The sequence below is a fragment of the Sorex araneus genome, chromosome 5 (genome assembly GCF_027595985.1).
Source record: "Sorex araneus isolate mSorAra2 chromosome 5, mSorAra2.pri, whole genome shotgun sequence".
Taxonomy (NCBI): domain Eukaryota; kingdom Metazoa; phylum Chordata; class Mammalia; order Eulipotyphla; family Soricidae; genus Sorex; species Sorex araneus.
In genome coordinates, this window is record NC_073306.1 from 192,209,706 (window position 1) to 192,230,276 (window position 20,571).

Here is a 20,571-nt window from a genome sequence, read left to right on the forward strand (position 1 = left end):
TTAAATAGAGGATTTGTGAAATATTTCACAGGGAATGTTTGGTACAAAATTTACTACCTCAACCAGATTAAAATTCAGTTGAATATGGGGTTATTCTATCTATCGTTATCATTGCAAGACATAATCCTTCATCAAAGTAGATTCTGCAAGGTAATTTGTTAAAATTTTATAATATTGCACAGCAAATAATTATAAAACTATTAGACTTGAAACTATATTTCAGAAAAGTTGAGCATCTTGCTCAGACAATTTCTTCAATTAATAAAGAGTTCTCTACCACTATGAAATGAAAAATCAATACTTCCATTTATAAATTCTCTTTAATATCTAAAAGATTATTTAGTTCCTCATGTTTGCTTTCTGCTCATGCACATAAATCACAAAAGAGTCTCCATCTAAGAGCTTCATTAAAAAACTCCATAAATATATAATCAGCATTATACCCATGGCATATTTGATATGCCAAAAACAGAAACAACAAGTCTCACAGTGGAGATGTTACTGGTGTCCATTCGAGCAAATCAGTGAACAACAGGATGACAGTGATACAGTGACAGTGATAATTGTAGCATTCCAATGGCAATAATATTTATAATAGCAATATAAGAAATTCCTCTAATTACATAAAGACAGCAAAAGATTATCTCTCTATAATATAAATATAAATACAATGCTGACATCATTGAATGGTTACATGGTGATTAAAACCAAAAAATTAATAATATAAATAAAGACTGCCTAACTGAGAAATTGAGAACTGTTCAGGGAAAATAGAGAAAATACATGAAGAAGGAGAATAAAGAGCAGAAAAATGTTACAAAATGGTCAAACAAGATCAAGTCCTTGAAACACCTAATAGCTTTCTATTTATTTCATAATTTTTTTCTTCAGAGATTTTAGAGGATGTTGGAAGGGGGGGTGACTAACAAGCAAACAAAAACAGAAACAAAACAATTGAAAACCCTAAATGCAGTAAATTGAAGAGTACCTAAGATATAAGATGAGAAATCAGTGGTTATAATTTTTTGCAACAAAATCCCCCTTGCATGTTTCTAAAATGATTCCATTAAAAACGTGGTGTCTATTCTCCCTTGAAAATATATCCACATGCTCTCACAATTTAGTCATAACTCTACCCAAGGACTATTCCTAATCTGTCACTACACTCTCTTTTCTAAACAGTTAATACAGCTTCCCAAGGTCGATTCTTAAACTCTTACATCTTTTTAATGTATTTGTAACACAGCAGCAAGAGCATTCTAGTTTAAATAACATTTCTCAAGTCAAAAATACAGAAATAACTTTTGTTTCACTCAATTTTCTCAATGGTCACAATTTTCTACATAATCTGTCCATTCCCGAGTCACTATGTTATTCAAATAAGTCAAATAGGGTTATGCTCAAATCCTTCAAACATTCTTGATGCAGGAAACACTTTTCAGATATCTCTGTAATTTGCTTCCTCCGCTTCTTAAAGTCATTGTACAGATTTCTTTCAGTGAGGTGTTCCCTGAGCAACCAATTCAAATTTGCAAATCTCCCCATTTATCTCTCTTTATAATTTCCCCCAATTTTCTCTTACCTCATAGAGTTATTTATCATGAAAAATATTCTATTTTATTAATTTATAGATTATCATCTCTCTACACATCTTTATTTTATCAGCTATAAATCTCTACAACACAGAAAATGTCAGTCATATGACATGTGCTGAATAAATGTTGAATTTTTGTTGGATTATCTGATCAAAAGTAGATTTATTCTTAAACAAAGAGAGAGAAGTTTGGTTCATGCAAGGATTTCATAAAAATAAGTAATGCCGAAATGTGTATATACTAATGGGGAAAAAAAACAGAAAAAGTAACATTGAATATACATAGAAAAATGAGAAAATGTTAACAGAACAAAGACTCTGAAACAACAAGAAAGCATGAGTTTTAGTACAAATATAAAAATAAACCTGGAAAGAATAACTCCTAATCTACATTCATTGAATTTTATCATTCAGTACTTTTATTCTCAAAATTTATCATAAATGTCAAAAATGGAGTTCAAGCCAACTTGCAACATGTCAAAACTCAGTCTCCTTTCTTTTTCCATGGAAAGGAACTTTTTAATATAAATTGACATGATTATGCATATAAAGCTATAGAAGACTAATTATTTATTAATCATACATTGCTATCTGTTTAAGTATGCTGCATGCTCTTTTATTCATAATTTTAAGATCTACCAAAGGATTCAGATCACCATTAAACTATATCCAAGTCATTAAGCTTTTTAAAAGCCCAACTGTTAGAAATGATGAATACATTTTCAAAGATCTTGACTAGGTTAATGAGAGATTAAGAGATCTATTGTTATCCCTTTTGGATCCAAGCAATGTACAAATTAATATTAAAACTAAAATTAAAATAATTTTCCTTTATACTATCTGTGAAATAAAATCAAAGAACTCAAACATCACATCAAACAAAGTGTCCTCAAACCAATTTCACATGCCTAGTGAGCCTGATTAGTTTTGACAGCATGTTAAGAAAGGACTTGTGGAGGGGTTCAAACACTTGGCATCGCAGTTCTGACTCTTCTGCCTATCTTATCTTATTGCTATTTTCCAATTAGATTTACTATAAATTTACATTGCATCTCTGAAAATTTATTCATTTTCTTTAATATTATATCTGCTTTTTTATAATAGGCTCTTGTCACCTCTCCTGGGGACCACCAGAGCAGTTTCCACTCATCTGACTAAGGTAGCACACTGTAGGTCTCACACATAACATGAATCATCTGTGGAATTTTTGATGCCAATAAATCTCTAAATTGGTCAAACTCTACAAACTTCATGTAGTGTCAAAAATTAACCTTAGGTTAACTATGGATGGATTTCTTATTAATAAAACAGTTTAACTAAAATAGTTAACTGCCATAAATCAAGTAATCTTATCAGATACATTTTATGTAAAAAAAACACTGTTTTGAAAAATGTGCTTATATCAATATATGTGCATGCATGCATACATTCATATATACCTCTCTCGATGTTATTTCTAGATTAATATGTACATAGATACACACATAAACTACACCTTTTTCCCAGAAATATATCTCTTTATTGCTTTTTTCTTTAGTATTCTTGTAGAGCAATATACCTCTAATTTATTATTAAGGAATCTGAGTATCATCAAGTTATTTTAGAAGTTTTGGCTGAAAAAAATAAAAATCCAGACTAAAACTGACTCAGACAATTAGAATATGTATTTCACATAATTTCTTCTCTAGAGTTAACTACAGCAGAAGACCCCAGGTGTGTGGGACCCAGGGCTGAGACCTTTAAGCCTGCTCGGATTGGATCTGGGCCTCTTCCACCCAGATTCTCCATTTTCCAGTAGCTAGGCGGTCACACCCAGGGACTGCCCCTGGCACCATGTAATCCCACCAACGGCCAACATCCAGAGACTATAAAACCAAGCTCCCAGACATATTATAGCCTAGTTCTCCCTCTGGGAGAACCTGACAAGCTACAAAGAGTTTCCCGCGCACATGGGAGAGCCTCGCAAACTCCCCATGGTTATTCATATGCCAAAACCAAAAACAATTATGGTTCTCATTCCCCTGACCGTGAAAGAGCCTCCAATGCGGCACCATTGGAAAGGACAAGTAAAGAGAGGCTTCTAAAATCTCAGGGCTAGGATGAATGGAGATGTTACTAAGACCGCTCAAGAAAGTCAGCGATCAACGGGATGATGATGATGATGAGAGCTAACTACTTTCTAATTTCTTGACATTGTCTAACCTCAACACACTGGCTTCATCCCCAAGTTGAAAGGAATGTAGTGGCATTTCAAACATCAATTCCAGTCATAATATTCATAGAGTAAAAATGAATTGCGTTGTCTACTTAGGAATAAGTAAATTTTGCAGAAGACCCTGAGTATGCTGAACTATGTCTCACAAAAAGAAGCCTTGTGATTTGAACTGAAAATAGGACATGGCAGATTATCAGTTGAGGTAAGAGCATGTACAATCCCTGATGAACAAAATGTCAATATTTTAAAGATCTTGCCTTTAGTGACAGAAAAAAATTGACTAGAAGCTAAAAATAGTCTTATGGATTAAGATAGACCTCAAATCTAATGGTTTGTGTTCTTGTAAGAATGTTGACTGAACAGAAAAAACATGTAACAGGAAAAATATTTGAAGATGAATGCAGAGATTTGAGTGTTGGAGTGACGAGTCCAGGAATATAAAGGAACATAGGCTACCATTAGGAAATTGAAGAAAAGCAAGGAAGAAATTTCACGCTAGAGTGTCCAGAAGCAATTAACCCTGCACTTGCCTTGAGTGCATGCACTTAAGTCTCAAAAATGTGAGATAAATCTCCATTGGCTTTTATTGTTATTTCTTGTTTCATCCAGTGTGTGAAAATTTGTTATAACAGTCCTAGGACACTAACACAGATTTTAACCTTACTTTCTGTGTATTTTCCCAGGATTGAATCACAAATTCATCCTTAAATAAATCACTGAAAAAAGGAGTGTATTATGACCATGGATTCAGAATAATCATTTGTGATTAAAAGGGAGAAACTCAACCACAATTACCATTATAGCCACATTTAATGTCTACCTCTTCATTACCACCTGCAAACATAAACACCAAATTCCACAACTATGGTGTATGAAAATTTCTCATCCACATCCCTTATTCTTTTTCTTTTTTTGACTCAAAAGTATTTACACAGTTCAAAATTACAGTTTTTAAAGATACAAATAGACACAAAATACTTTCTTTCACCCAAGGCTTATCCATTTTGATTCATTGATTTTGTTCTGTACTCCAGCCACCAACTCATACTCAGATAACCAGCTTTATTAGTTTCTTATAAATCTTTCTAGAGTTTGTGAATGAAAATTTATATATAAAAAACATAAATCACCTTGCAGGAAAGGTAGCAATATGGATTTTTTTAATTCAAATTATGCCCTGGTGATCATTAAATAACTTGAATATTCTTTCTCATGTCTCTCTCATATTCAGCTAAAATATATCTCTGGTGAAGAGGAGGAGTTGAAATGCAACTATCCCCAGTGGTAATGATGCATTCTATGTTGATCCACTTGAAAGAGCAGAAATAATGATCATTCCAAGCTTTATTGCCAACGCTTTTACATAAGGGACCCTAATGATTACATTTACATAGGATCACCTACATAATTTGCAGGTCTTCGCACAAAGTAAAAATGTGGAGACCCTTGCTTAAAAGAGAGAGAAAAAGAGAGAGAGATTAAAACAGAGCATAAAAACATTCATAGGATTATTCAAAATAAAGATTTCTGTACACCCACATAGATCTCATACCCATAAAGCCATCCCTAGATAACATTTATAAGCAAGCATAATATGGCCCAAATAAATTTACTAATCCTGTACTCAATTATTCCCTGAAATTTTATGCCATAGCTCTACTTGATCATATTCATTTGTTGTTTTCTAGATTTTTGTCTTGCCTCTCACTCCAGTTCTTTATTCTCTCAGCTTTCCTCCATATTTCCCTATCTTCAGTCTGAATATTCTACAAATCTTGGCCAGTATTTCACTTCTTCTACCAGGATGTCTAGAATTCTTATTCTAGGTAAGAGTTTTCCTACTCACACACAACTGAAAAGCAGGAAAAGATGGGGAGAAGATTCAACCTGCAAATTGAGGGACTGTAATTCTGCAATTAGGAGAACTCAGTGTCCTCCCTAATGTTGACACAGATAGGAAAATTGCCCCAAACTAAAGCACCTCAGAGTGTGAAAATCTCAAGTCTTGAGAATACAAAAATAAAGCAGGGTCCTTACCTATAATGCTTCCTGAGGGGAAAAGGGTGCTCCTAGATGCTGGGTCTTTAATCCTGAGAAAATAAGACCACACCTGGTGGCAGGAATTGCAGGTCCAAGGAGCAATACAGTAGAGGGAAAATTCTAAGAATGTCTAAAATTGAGGGGAAAATAAGGAGAAGTAGTTAGCTAGAAACCCACCAGCATGTTCCAAAAGGCTGCTACCCACTAGGTGAGGCTGTTAGCCTCTCCTGGCTAACAAACTGCCTTTTTGAACCTATGGGAGCACCTTCACTCCTCTTCCCTTAGTTGCGGACAGAAGGACAGAGGAAGGAGGGGGATAAGGGTGTTCCTGCTAACATGGGAAAAACGTTGTCTGGAACCTAAACCAACCTGAAGGTATGAAGACCTTGGACACAAAAGAACCATCTCAGGAACCCAAAACATGGAGATGAAAAGTTCCAATCCAGGATTTCTAGAGGACAGACTTTGCCTGGAACAAAGGTCAGGAGAGGAATATCAAAAGAAGACCATCTTTTGCTCCAGACTCTCCCTGCTGACACCCATCCTAGTAATAAACTTCTGGGGTAGGGTAGTTTGGGAAATTGCATATAAACTTGGCTGGGGAAAAGGGTTTCCTTGGCCAGAAAGTGCCAGAGCTGTGAACTTTCTTACTTTCGGGTGCATTTCCCCATCCTGTCCATCCCACTTTGGGATGTATACTTTGGACTTTACCCACCAAGAAATCTTGTAACAGGGATCATTTCCCACACTGGGGACAAAATGTGGAATCCAGGTTTAATGGGAGTCACACAACACTTTCCTAATAGCATCAATCCATACTCTGCTTTACATTTCCTTAGTGAATTCTCATAACCTACCTAATAGCCCCTGATGGAGACTAAGATTATTGACAATACCTGAAGCAGACAGTCAGAAAGACCCAAACCTGCCATACCACCCTGTATATTCCCTGCATTTTCTGTAGCACTTGCAGTTAGCAAGAAATGCAAAGGGCCTTTAAAAAGGCCTACAAGAAACTCTTAGTTTTAACTTAGTTCTATACTAAGTTCCTCCCCATATGGGGCCTTCCTTTCCCTTTCTCTCCTACTTTTCAATAAACTTTTCTACTTTCCAATGACTTTGGGTTTGAGCGTCTTTATTACTCAGTATTTTCATTCTTAAAAATATTGAAGACCTGGGAATTGTGAATGAATAGAGACCCGCTTTCACCGCTCCAGCATCATTAACCTGTATCACTTTGGTCTGAGTTTAATTTTTTAATATATTGTTGACTATGGACCTACCAGGCAGGGATATAGATAATTTGAGGGAAACACTAACCTTGGACACAACTTAAAAGATGTAAAAAAAAAAAAATCATGTAAGATCTGTGATAGTTCAAAAATATGCAAATTAACACAAAATCCATAATCCATATTCACATTTGTTTTTGGAGTTCAATAGGTAACAGACACAGTAATGGAAAATAAAGCCCCTGCCCCTGAGAAGCACACAGTTTCATCTGCTCTGACCTGCAGGAATGGGCAATCATGGTTCCTACAGGGAGGTTAGAAGTGGGGTGTAGTTCACCCAGAAACCCCAACCTGATCCACAGAGAGAAGACAAGGCCGGAAGTTGACTTTTAATGATCAACTATAAAGTGGTCATGCACTGCTACTTTCCTGCTGGCCATCTTCTTGGCCTTTTCAAGCTGCCAGCAGCATCTCCTTGGCCTCCTTGACTGTCTCTACCAAGGTCTTAGCGGGCATCTCACCTTTCAGCCTAACCAAGATGTTTTCAAGACTCTTCATAGTCTTGATCATGTTGAACCAAGCTAAACTGAATACCTGGACAGCTCTGAAATCTTCACAAAGACTAGAGAAGGCTCTCCGCCCAGATGAGACCCCAAGTGGCCGCACAAGAACAGCACCTCCACTCCTCAAAGACCATGATCCTGGAGGCCCACTGACTACTTTCAGCAGCCAGCAGCTTCTTGCAGAAATACCTCTAGACTGTGAACTAAGCTATGGCCCCATGTCATCCCAGGAGGGAAAGGTTTTTCTCTCTCGGCCTTTCCTTTCGTGGTAGCGTAGCGCCCACCATCTTATGGAGCTCACTAACCGGAGGTACGAGCTTGCAGTGACATGACTTCTGGCAGAAATTTCTCTGGGCTTAATTACTAAAATACCAGAAATCCAAAACCACACGGCCGCAATAGCGGCTGCGCGACCTCATATGCTCTTCATTCTCAGCAATGGAAAACAAATTATCAAATGATGACATTTCTGATTTTGGGGGGAAAATTCCAAATAATATTAGTGGTTTTCTGTTGAAATATTGAATGTAATCAAAGTGAAGAGAGAGTAAAGTGAAAATCATCAGCCACACAGGTCAGGGGTGGGAGTGGGGTGGGAGGTATACTGGGGTTCTTGGAGGTGGAACATGTGCGCTGGCGAAGGGATGGGTGTTTGATCATTGCATGACTGAGACTTAAACCTGAAAGCTTTGTAACTTTTCTCATGGTGATTCAATAAAAAGTAAATAATTTAAAAAAAAAAGACTAAAGAAGACCCAGGTGTCCTGGTTCAGCATCCACAAAGTTTTCCCCTCCACCACAATCCACCAGGTATACTCGATGCACCAGATAAAGATGGTCAAGGTTTGCTTTGCTTCTGCTGCTCCACAAGCGATTCATCCAGGATGTACTGAGTGAGCATCGTTGGCAGGAAGTAGTTGCTCAGCTCAGCAGAGCACCTGTTAGTCCCAGTCAGGAGATACAGGAGTGTCTTCTATTAAGACATGTTTATTATTGGGGTTCAGTTGGCATTGCTGGATGAATACTTGGTCTAAGAATTCCAGAGCCTTCTGTCCCAGGAAATACTTGTTTCTGGGCCTGAGACATTCAACAGCCTCCCTGCTCAGTCACCACTAAATTACACCACACCCAGAGTAGCCAACCTGAGTGTTAGTCCAATCAGCACTCATATTTTCATCAGAGAAAAGCTCCTTAAAATAAGGACAGCACTGATGAATTTTTCTCTGCTGCAGGCTATAGTATGGCTTGTTGCTAGTGACTAGCATCTTGCGAAAGTCTGCATACTTCAAATAAGCCAACTTCTTAGAGCAATTCTGTTACAAAGAGTTCATAACTGTCTTCCTTTTACAAACGAGATATCTTCAGGCAAAAAGAGGTTTAAACTATGTTCAAGTGCCACAGCTAAGGAGAATGAGCACTGGATTCACGCTGTAGCCAGGCTGCCTTCATTGTTCCTGCTTCTATTGCTGCTAAATTAACTTACGGTGGTGAATCATCAGAAACTTTTCCATATAATTTCTAGTGTAGAGACGTATTTAGACATAACGCAGATTAGATATTTTATACCTAATACCTTGACTTGACCCCCAAATACATCTTTCCCTTTAGTCAATGGGGAAATGGCATGAAAGAACAATAATTATAAAAAGTGAAAACATAGAGAATTGATTAATTTTAAATGTATCAAAGAATATGAAATATAGTCAGGTGCTAAATTCCAAGCATAATTTTAGCAATATTTTCTTAAATCCATAAAATATTCATATAAGAAATCGTCATGTCTGTTTTATAAAGACATGATTATACTTAAATTGATATTCAGTCCAGTTAGCATATTTAGTCAAATCATAATCTACATGCTGATTTGACTTGGGCTGGAGGCTAAACATATAAGTAGCTTTTTCAACATGCTATGATAGAGTTCATATACATATTAGAATCAGTCATACAATGCGGTTAAAAAATAATGCAAATGGGACTTTGCTACATTTCTGATAAACAATGGTCCTAATGTTTTTAAACTTTTTAAAAACCTCATTACTCAGGCATATTGTTTCTCAAGAAATTGTATATTTTCTCATTTTTGATGTTTTCTCATGCTGAAAAATGAGCAGAAGGATAATAATCACTATGTTTGGGGTAGAATCCTCTATAAATTATTTGAGAAATGACTCTTTTGGTGATCACCTCATTTTGTTTTTAAAGACCGTTATGAAACAAAAATAGAGCAAATATTTTCATCTGCATTTTACACTTGAAGAGAATATGTAGGTTTTGTGACATATAATCAAAGTTCTCATAAATCAGAATTACATACAGATATAGCAATTTTTCTACTTTCATCCAAGTCTCTAATTTAAGAGATGATGAAGAAGGATTTCTGATTGAGTGAAAACAGAATATGTGACAAAGGTGTTGGGGGCCGAAACCTTGGAAAAGAGAACTTGGCCGTTCCCTAAACAAAGATTAGCCACCAGGATATTATGAAAATATATGCGTCACAAGATAATAGCTGAACTGTTACAGAGATAGACATCCTGTGCTGAGGACAAAAAAGCACAGACAAATCATGCTCCGGCCCGTCATGTCCCCTTACGCAAATACCCCTCGTGACCCCCTCTGGACCCCTGTTCCGGCCTGCCCTACAGCCTATATATTTTGTGCTTCTGCCTTCAATAAACGAGACCTTGACAACAGTTGCTTGCTTGGTCTCCCTCTTCTTTCTCGCCCTTGCTATTTCAGGTAGCGCCTCTTCAGACCCTGGAATAACTTGGTCCCTCGGGACGGGACACAAAGGGATATAAGAGGTGTTAGATCATTGTATGATTGTAACCCAAACATGAAAGCTTGTAAATATCTCACCGTGATTCAGTAAAATAAAAAAAAAAATACCGCCCTTTGGATCCGGCTGCAGAGCGAGCATGAAGGAAGAGCCCAGGGGAGCGCCCTTGGACTCCAGGCAGCCCACTGAACTAATTCCGGCATGGGACCAGAGACCCCACGGTGCGCTGAAACAGTGGGACCCGGGCATCCCCCAATTCTTTTAACCTGTCTCTCTCTCTCAACTCCTCCCTCCTGAGCACAGCGCAGGACTTCTCCATCTTATGAGCACCATAAAAGGGTAAAAGTTTGTAGTGATGTTATTTCTGGTTGTACTTTCCCTGGACTTTATACAGAAACCCAAAACCGCGCGGCCGCTGCCGAGGCCGAGCGACCTAATGTTATCTTAGCATCAGCAATATGTAATGGTTCGCTTTTAATGAGTCGGACTTTTGTGGGAGATCCTAACAAGAACAGTAAGTCTGTTGCTGAAATATTGAAGGCAATCAAAACGGTAGCCATCTCTCTAGACTAAACTAAGCTATATCCCCACGCCGGCTGAGAAGAAATTTTCTTCTTTCTCGGGAAGAAACGCGGTGTGGCGTCAACTACAGTGTGATGTCCATTAAGCAAACAGACCTGGTGGCGTGGGAATGGGATATAAGGGGAAAAATTATGTACATGGAACAGTGGGACGCTGGTGGAATCTCGAGCCGGAGCCGATACCAGCGCAAGACCTTCGATTCCAGAAACTGCTTCCAGACACTCTACTAGTCTATCAACTAAGCCAGAGCCCCACGTCTGCTGATGACGGGAAATAACCATCCTTTTCATTTTTTTTTTCCTTGTCAGGCAGCGTGGCGATTACTAAACAGGCGTGAACTCGGTGGCACGGGGCAAGGGGGAAAAAGAAAAGTTATGTAACAAACAGCGGGACTTAATATCTCTATATTCTTAGCAGTGGAGAACTATCAAATGCCTCCTTGGCAATAGGACTGCTTTTCTTTTTTGGGGGAAACCCCAACAATGGTAGTGAGTTGTGTGTTGAAACATGGAATGTAATCGAGATAAGGCATAAACGAAGTGAAACTTATCAAGTACAAGGGTGGGGACTGGGGAGGTGGGAGGGGGCGGCAGGTATACTGGGGGGGTTGGTGATGGAGGATGGGCACTGGTGAAGGGAAGGGTGTTTGAGAATTGTATAACCGACATAATCCTGAGAACTATGTAACCCTCCACATGGTGATTCAATAAAATTAAAAAAAAAAATACCGTGGTGATCTACATACACACACACACACACACACACACACACACACACACACACACAAAAGTGGTGGTTATAAGAGACATAGCAAATCAGAGCACTTAGACTAATGTAAATTTTGTAAATAAATAGAGATAATAAAATGCAAGTCAATATCACAGTAAGTAATGGAATTAAAATTCCATTTATCCATAAAGCATAATTTTAAGAAAAACAGAATACTACAAACTCTAAATGTTTCCTTTTTAAAAGTCTCTAGAAAATTGAAAATTAGATTATGATTAGACAATAATGCTTAATGAAATAAGTATTGTCATCTTTGGGTGACAATACTTTTTCACCATACCATAAAACAATAGAAAAAATATTTTACAATAGGTTTTATCAATTCATGTAATCTCTAGGATTTATAAGTCAATTTGCCTAAATTTGGCTTGTAATTCTTTGAACACTGACATAAAAGTAACACGTTTTATTTAGCAGCAGTATATCTATTAGAATACAGTTTTAAGAAATTTAAGCAATTTATATCTACTTATAAACTAAGTGAAGCATAAATTGAGCAAGGTGCTTCATCTTTTCAGATTCTTGTAACTTTGGGGCATCAAAACACTTAACAAATAACACAGTAGCCCATAAAGCATAATTTTGAGAAAAACAGAATACTACAAACTCTAAATGTTTCCTTTTAAAAAGTCTCTAGAAAATGGAAAATTAGATTATGATTAGATAATAATGCTTAATGAAATAAGGCAGAGGGAAATTCAAAGTATAAATAATGGAAAGTATAATTAAGCATGAAAACTAGACAGCAAAGCAAGAATTATTACTGGGCCAGCCACAAATGTACATGCCTAGTCATTCAGCAATGCATCTCCACTGCCATGCAGAAGGCACCCTGAAAATTAATTATAAGGAGGAAAAAAGTATTCCTCAAACACCTCAGTGAAAGAGGTACCAAAAGGAGATAGAAATTTTACCAGCCCTGCCCATCTCTACAGTCTAAAGTTGCCCCATAGAAATTAACTCTTCAGACTTCTAGATTGCATTCTATCACTTTGCTATCCTTTGAGAAATACACCATCACCACGTTTTAAATTATGACTGTGAGATCCCAGGCATTTGAACCATGCAAATGCATATAGAGTAAAGTCAACCATGGCAAAGGCTTAATGGGAACAAAGGTCTCTCAAGGTATCTTTTTCTCAAGGCCACAGAAATAACAGAGGGATTAAGGCACATGGTGACCAAGAACTGCCAATAGTGACCTCTGACCTCACAGTCAGGATAGCTCTTAAGCATTGATGGCTATGACACAAAACCCAGAGGGAAAAGATGCATCTTCATTCTTTGTGTCTTTTCACTCCTATGATGGAATGAATTCGATTGTTCTGTCTTCAAATTTGGTTAACCTTTCTTCTACGTTAACCCTCTTAAATATTTTATCAATTATTTTTTCTTCGGCTCTGTGATTTCTATTTTATATTAATGCCTTGTAAATGGATTTCTCTCCTTATCTCATTGATCAGCTTATTAAGATTTGTTTACTGTGTTATTTTATTCAAAGTATTTAATTTTCTGATTTTCCTTGATTCTTTATGCTTGTTTCTATTCATTAGATGAATATATTTACCTTAATCTTGGCAGACTAATCTCAGGTAGGGTTGAACACTAGAGAAGGCTTGGTCTAAATTCATAGTTTCCTCTCAAACTCTTGTGATTGCTCATTCTACCATCTTTGTTTTAGTGGCTTCCAGTAGCTGAGAGTACAAAGACTCAACAGAGTCCCACAGGGAAGAACTTTTGCTAGTACCTCGGTGCTGAGTGTTTAGAAACCGGACTCTCATACAGCAGCTTATAAATATGCAGTGGGCACTAGGAAAGGGACTGGTGTTGAAACAGTGTATGCCTAAAATGCAATCATGAATAACTTTGTAATTTCATGATGACCAATAAAACAATTTTTAAATACATTTTTAAAAGAATGGAACATAAATATTGTATCTATTGAACTCTATAGGGATTACAGTCATGGTGGGTAGTAGTATACCATTAAGGAATTTGAGTTTTCTAGAGTCTTGTGGAGCTCATGGATATAAGCCTTACTCATTTTCTTTTTTTTTCTTTTTGGGTCACACCCAGTGATGCTCAGGGGTTACTCCTGGATCTACACTCAGGAATTACTCCTGGCGGTTCTCAGGGGGGCATATAGGATGCTGGGAATAGAAACGGGGTTGGCAGGCAAATACCCTAACCACTCTACTAATGCTCCAACCCCCTTACTAATTTTCAGTGGTAAGTTTTGGCCATGCAATAAACATGTAGGAGACTCAGAAGTTTAGGTAGTAAATGTGCAGATAAAATTAATTTATCCTTTGGGAAAATCTAGGAGCTGTGGATTCTTTATGACTAGTTATATTTCACCATTACAGGGTCAGTCAAAGGGAAAAACTGTATATGTAACTTTCCTATATGTGTCTATGTAGATATATTTTCATTTTTCCAATACTAAGGTCTTACTAGACATTATGTAGTTTTTTTTCAGAGAGCTTTGTGCCATGTGTAATTGTGCATTCAGTATGTTAAAGAAGGAGGGAAATTCAGGAGCTTTATGTGTCATTATCTAGGTCTATAATCTAATGGTCTAAATTAAAATTTTTAGATTTTCTATTTAACTTGTGGTATTTTTCAGTTTTAATCATATGTCCATTTTATATGAATTTCTAGTTATTTATAATTTTATATATTTATGTAGAATTAATAATAACTTGCAGCCATAATAGGTATCTAAGAGAATTAAGAAATTCCTTTAAAACTGTTCTCTAAGTTAGTTCAGCTTGAGGTGTGCTGCAATATACCACCGCCAGTTTAATTTTCTAAAGCACATCTCTGAAGTATGCTGCTCTCTGATTGAAAATCTTTGACTTTCTCATTACCTACAAAATTAAGTTCAAATTAAAGACTCTGGCATTCCCACACATGTTTTCAGTTGCACCAAAAATAATCCTTGTTTTCTGACCTATTTTTACAAGTACACAGATATAAGATCCATAAACTCACGCTTTCTTTATCCATATTATTCACCAGTTTCCTCATAACCAGTCTCATCCATGCATTAAAACCCTTAACACCTTGTTTGATTTTTTTTTATTTTTTGGGGGGGTCACATCTAGCAATGCACAGGGGTTATTCCTGGCTCCGCACTCAGGAATTACTCCTGGCAGTGCTCAGGGGACCATATGGGATGCTGGGAATTGAACCCCAGGCCAGCCGAGTGCAAGGCAAATGCCCTACCCACTGTGCTATCGCTTCAGCCCCTTGTTTGATTTTTTTAAGATTTTGACTTGATACTCTGTTAGTATCAAGAGATGGTTGATGGTTTATACATGTCAATTTTTACTTTTAGCATATCTGTTCTATATGATGATTGTTTATGTACTTGTGCCTTAACATATTCATCTTACCTCCATCTAGGTGTCCTCTGATGAACACAGATTGCTAAGTTGTACATATTATCTGTTCAATAAATACATACTAAACTAATATAAATACAAAACAAAATTAATTGCTAATTACAGAAAATACCTACTACATAAAAGTAATCACCATAAAATTATTGATAACTGAGTATGAGACAACAAGCAAAGGGTGCTCTAAAGAGTGATTATGTGGGCAATTTCTTGGACACCTAGAAAATAATGTCATTCAAAATTCAGCCCATATCTAAGAATATGAAAAGAATTGGAATCTAGCATTTTATCTTAGTATTGATTAAGACCACTAATGAAGAAAAAAAGTAGCAAATAAGGCCAAAATGTTCTTTGTTGGATACCAATTAACTGCTAATCCATTTGCTCTAATAGGCCACTATTAGAGGAAATGATAAAATTAGCTATACACAAAAGAAACTCATTTATTGCCTACATAATACTTTTGCCTGGGACCAAAGCAATTCAGGAAACCTGTAAAAATAAAATTATCCCCAACACAGTTTAAAACTATACAAGTTTCTAACCCAATTTGTTTCATATAGCCTTTTTTTAATACTAAATTACAATGTTTAGAATTAAACATTTTACAAAATAAGAAAGTGTATTTCTTCAAACGCTTTTATAATACTTCTATTTTTTAACATCTAGATTGCTTTCTGCAACTAGCAAGTTCTATAAATCCCTCCTGACTTATCCTTACACTTTCAGCATGATTTCTTTGCTCCTGGGCATCAGTCAGTCTTCTTAGTAATAGCAAATCCTTTTCAGTTCCTTTTGGTGCAGGTAGAATTTTGATTGACAAGGTAATAAAAGTGTTAATGAGACAAAGTGGCAATCTCAGAGATCAATAGTTGCCAATAAGAAAAAACCAATTCTAATACTTAATTTTATAGAATTCTTTTAAACTAGTTAAGAACCTTTTACATCAAAATAGACTTTTCATTTTATAATTGGTTTTTTTTTCAGTCTCTAGCAGAGCTTCTCTACATATTATGTTAAAATACAAATTCTACGTGTTGCATAAGATGATTATGCCTATTATTCTTGGTTTGCCATCCACAAACCTGGTGGTCTTCAAATGGTGTGTTGTCATCAAAGACTGTGATCAGAAAGGACCTTTCATCTCTTTAAATCAGTAGTTGATGACCAAGGGCAAGTGTTCTAAACTTCTCTAAGCAGATTCAGTATCTTTCAAAAAACTTTGCAAACAGTTCCCTTACAAGCACTCGTGAGCGCTAAGTGACCTGAAATAGTAAGAAGTTAATGATGGCTGGTGTATAAATTATATTTTAGAAATGATATAGATAATATATTATATATTAAGTTCTGCAACAAACTAGCACACTCATACTGTATTTGGGTTTATGTGTATCTGTACAAACATAAAACACATTTGATTATATATGTTTACATATCCATTTACATATATATTTTATATACCACCTTCAAATGCATATAGTTATATATTCTCTCAGTTGAGTATGTTGGAGAACTAGGAATGTAGCATAGCGTAGAACACTATTCCGGCTTGTATCTGACTGGGTTCAGTCACAGAATTTAAAAATAGAGTAAAATAAAATTAAATTAAAAGACTGGTTTAGAACTCAAACATACCATTGATTCTTTTTCTGGTGTGTCCTTTATTTCATGTGGGCACCCATGTTATATTAACTTCATAGAACCACTATTGGACCACTACTAGATCTGAGAAGTGTACATGATCATCTGTAATATCGCATACAGTTCATTTTCACTTGATTTTTGTTTGATTTTTATTCATTTTTATCCCTTTGTATCAATTAGTATCTACTTCATAATAAACATTCTCTAAATAAGAGTAATAAACATATTATTTTTCTCAATTCTATTAGTCAAGTGGTCCTATTTCTGGTCTAGGACATACTGACTGGAGAAGGATGTTGTGAGATAAACTTTCTCATACTTAGTAATTGATCTGATATTGGTGAGGTCACAGAGATGGTTTGGTCTCACATCTCATCACCTAGTATGGAGAGTCATGTGTGTACTATAGCCCAGGTGTACCAAGAGCACCATGGGAGGGAAATCCCATTCAGCATGTACTTTCCACTTAGCTTTTGTCAAGTTATCTATCAATGTACTTTTGTCAAGTTATCTATCAATGTACTTCTCTATCAAAGCAATTCAGAATATGAACTCAGAATAAGCATATAAAGGACTGATCCTGAGCATATCCATAGAAAAGATAAACTACCTAGGCCATTTCTGCAACAAACTATCACGCACATACTGTATTTGATGGCATGTTTTCCCAAAGCACATAGGTTTTACTTTCACTGTCACTGTTACCCCGTTGCTCATAGATCTGCTTGAGCAAACACCAGTAACATCTCCATTGTGAGACTTGTCGTTGCTGTTTCTGGCATATCAGATATGCCATGGGTAACTTGCCAGACTCTGCCATGTGGGCGAGGTACTCTTGGTAGCTTGCCGGGCTCTCCAAGAAGAGCATAGGAACCAAACCCAGGTCAGCCTCGTGCAAGGCAAATGCCCTACCCACTGTGCTATAGTTCCAGACCACAGATTTTACTAAATAATAATAAATTCCTTCCGATATAATATGACCATTGTTAAACACATTAAAAACTATTAAAATGCTGTTCTATTTTGTATTCACACTAAGTATTTTTAGCTTTAAATTATGCATATTTTAAGAAGCACATTTGAAAAAATAGACTGCATATTCTATCTATTTTTATTGGAAGCTTTTAGATCTAAGGGGGAAAATATTAGTTTTTATCTCAACAGTCAGGAAGACATGACTACTCTTTTTTTAAAAAAAAGAAGACATGACTACTCCCTTATTTTGATGCTTTTTTCTTAAGAATTGATGCTTTTGTCTTATTTTAAGATTTTAAGAGAGTTGACACGTAACTGAAAAACTAATTTATAACATAGGAGCCAAGAACATAATACAGACAAAGAAAAGCTTTTTCAATAAATTGTATTTAAAAAACAGTTGATCACATGTGAAGAATCAAAATCAACCTCAAATTTATACCATATTCCAAAATTAATTCAAAATGGACAAAAAACTTTAATATAATACACTGTTACTGTCACTGCCACTGTCATCCCATTGTTCATTGATTTGCTTGAGCAGGCACCAGTAATGTCTCCAATGTGAGGCTTCTTGTTACTGTTTGTAACAAGAATATTGAATACACCACAGGTAACTTGCCAGGCTCTGCTGTGTGGGCGGGATACTCTCGGTAGTTTGCCAGGCTCTCTGAAAGGGACTGAGGAATCAAACACGAGTCGGCCATGTGCAAGGCAAACACCTTACATGCTGTGCTATTGCTCCAGCCCAATATAATATGTAAAGTCATAAAATATGTACACAAAGGAAAATATAGATTATATGTTACTTGATATTGAAATTCCTAGCAGCTTGGCATATAACTCAAAGAGCAAGAGAAACAAAAGCAAATCAAAAATAAACAAATAAAACCGTATTAAACGAACAAACAAAAAATTTTTCACAACAACAAAAAAAATGACCAAATGAAAATGCAACCTACTGAACAGGGGAGGAAAAGCATTTGCAAATCATTCTTCTATGGAGGGGTTAATAAACAAAGAGCTCAGAGAGATCAAGAGCAAATTAAAAACTGGGCAGAATACCCGAATACCTTCTTTTTCCAAGTAAGGTTTCCAGAAGTACAGAGAGGTGGGGTGGGTAGCCCATCCCGACCCCAGAAAGCCTGGAGATTTCAGTCACAAAACCTGCATACAAATTTTTTTCTTTTTTCTTTATTTTATTTTATAAAGTAGGTCACAATATTTGATTACATTTAATATTTGAACACTAATCCCACCACCATTACACCTTCCCACCACCATATTTTGGGTGTTTCCATCCTAAACCCCAACTCCTGCCCCAAGGCAGAAACAAAATAATTTAATTTGTATTGTTTGTTATAAAAAACTGCTGAAAATACTACAAAAAAAGTTTCCTTAAAAGAAAGAGTGTGAAAATTGTTGTATTTCACCCAGGGGTTATTAAACCCTTCGATAAGAGATCACTAAACATGTTGTTAAAGGTATATATGTGTATATATATATATATATATTTACACACACATATATATATACATATATATATGTAAAAACTGGAGCGATAGCACAGTGGGTAGGGCATTTGCCTTGCACACGGCCGAACCAGTTTGATTCTTCTAGCCCTCTCGGAGAGCCCAGCAAGCTACCGAGAGTATCCTGCCCGCACAGCAGAGCCTGGCAAGCTACCCATGGTGTTTTCGATATGCCGAAAACAGTAACAACAAGTCTTACAATGAAAACGTTATTGGTACCTGCTGGAGCAAATCGATGAACAATGGAACAACAGCACTACAGTGCTACAACAGTGCTCCAAGTAAATAGATGGCCCCAAGCAAGAGAAAACTGCTTAATATCAATTATTATGGAAATACAAATCAAAACAACAATCAGATATTACTTCACAGATATTCAGATGACTATTATCAAGAAAATGAGAAAAAAACAAATTTTAGAGAGGATGTGGGAAGAAAACCCTGTGTACTGCTAATGGGAACAATTGAGAGAGTCATTATGGGAAGTAAAACGGAGATCTTCAAAAAATAGAGCAGAAAGATAAAGAAAGAGTGAGAGAAAAGAGCCTTGTATACTGTTATTAAAAAATACATTAATCATATCAGGGACCTAAAATTATTTTTTTTTAATTTTTATTATATCACCATGTGGAAAGATACACAGTTTTCAGGTTTATGTCTCAGTTATACAATATTCAAACACCATCCCTTCACCAGTGCCCATATTCCACCACCAGAATCCCCAGTATACCCCCCGCCCCCCACCCCCCACTGTATAACTGATGAATTTCACTTCATTTTCTCTTTACCTTGATTACGTTCCATATTGCAAAACAAAACTCACTATTGTTGTTGGAGTTTCCCCCCAAGAAAGACAGCCTTACTAAGGAAGCATTTGATAATTGGTTTTCCATTAAAAGATTGTATGTTTTCAGTTTTTAGAAAAGGTCTAAAAACTTCGGATGTGTTCGGATGTGTTCCAGTCCCGCAACCCGGAGCCGTGTTAGTTGCTGCTCAGTGTCCCCAGGGCTCCATTTGGAGAAGGCGTCCCAGCTGTACCTCCTTTGCCTGGATCCCTGGTGTTGTTGGTCCAGGTTCCGGTCCGGAGCATTTCTCCGGCCGCGTTGATCACCAGACTGCCTGGCCTCTTCTCTGTTCGGTGTGGCAAGATGGCCCTGAGGGTGGGTCGAGGGCGGTACTTCTGGCGGCCGGGGCCATTTGGAGTTTGGGCTAGGGACCT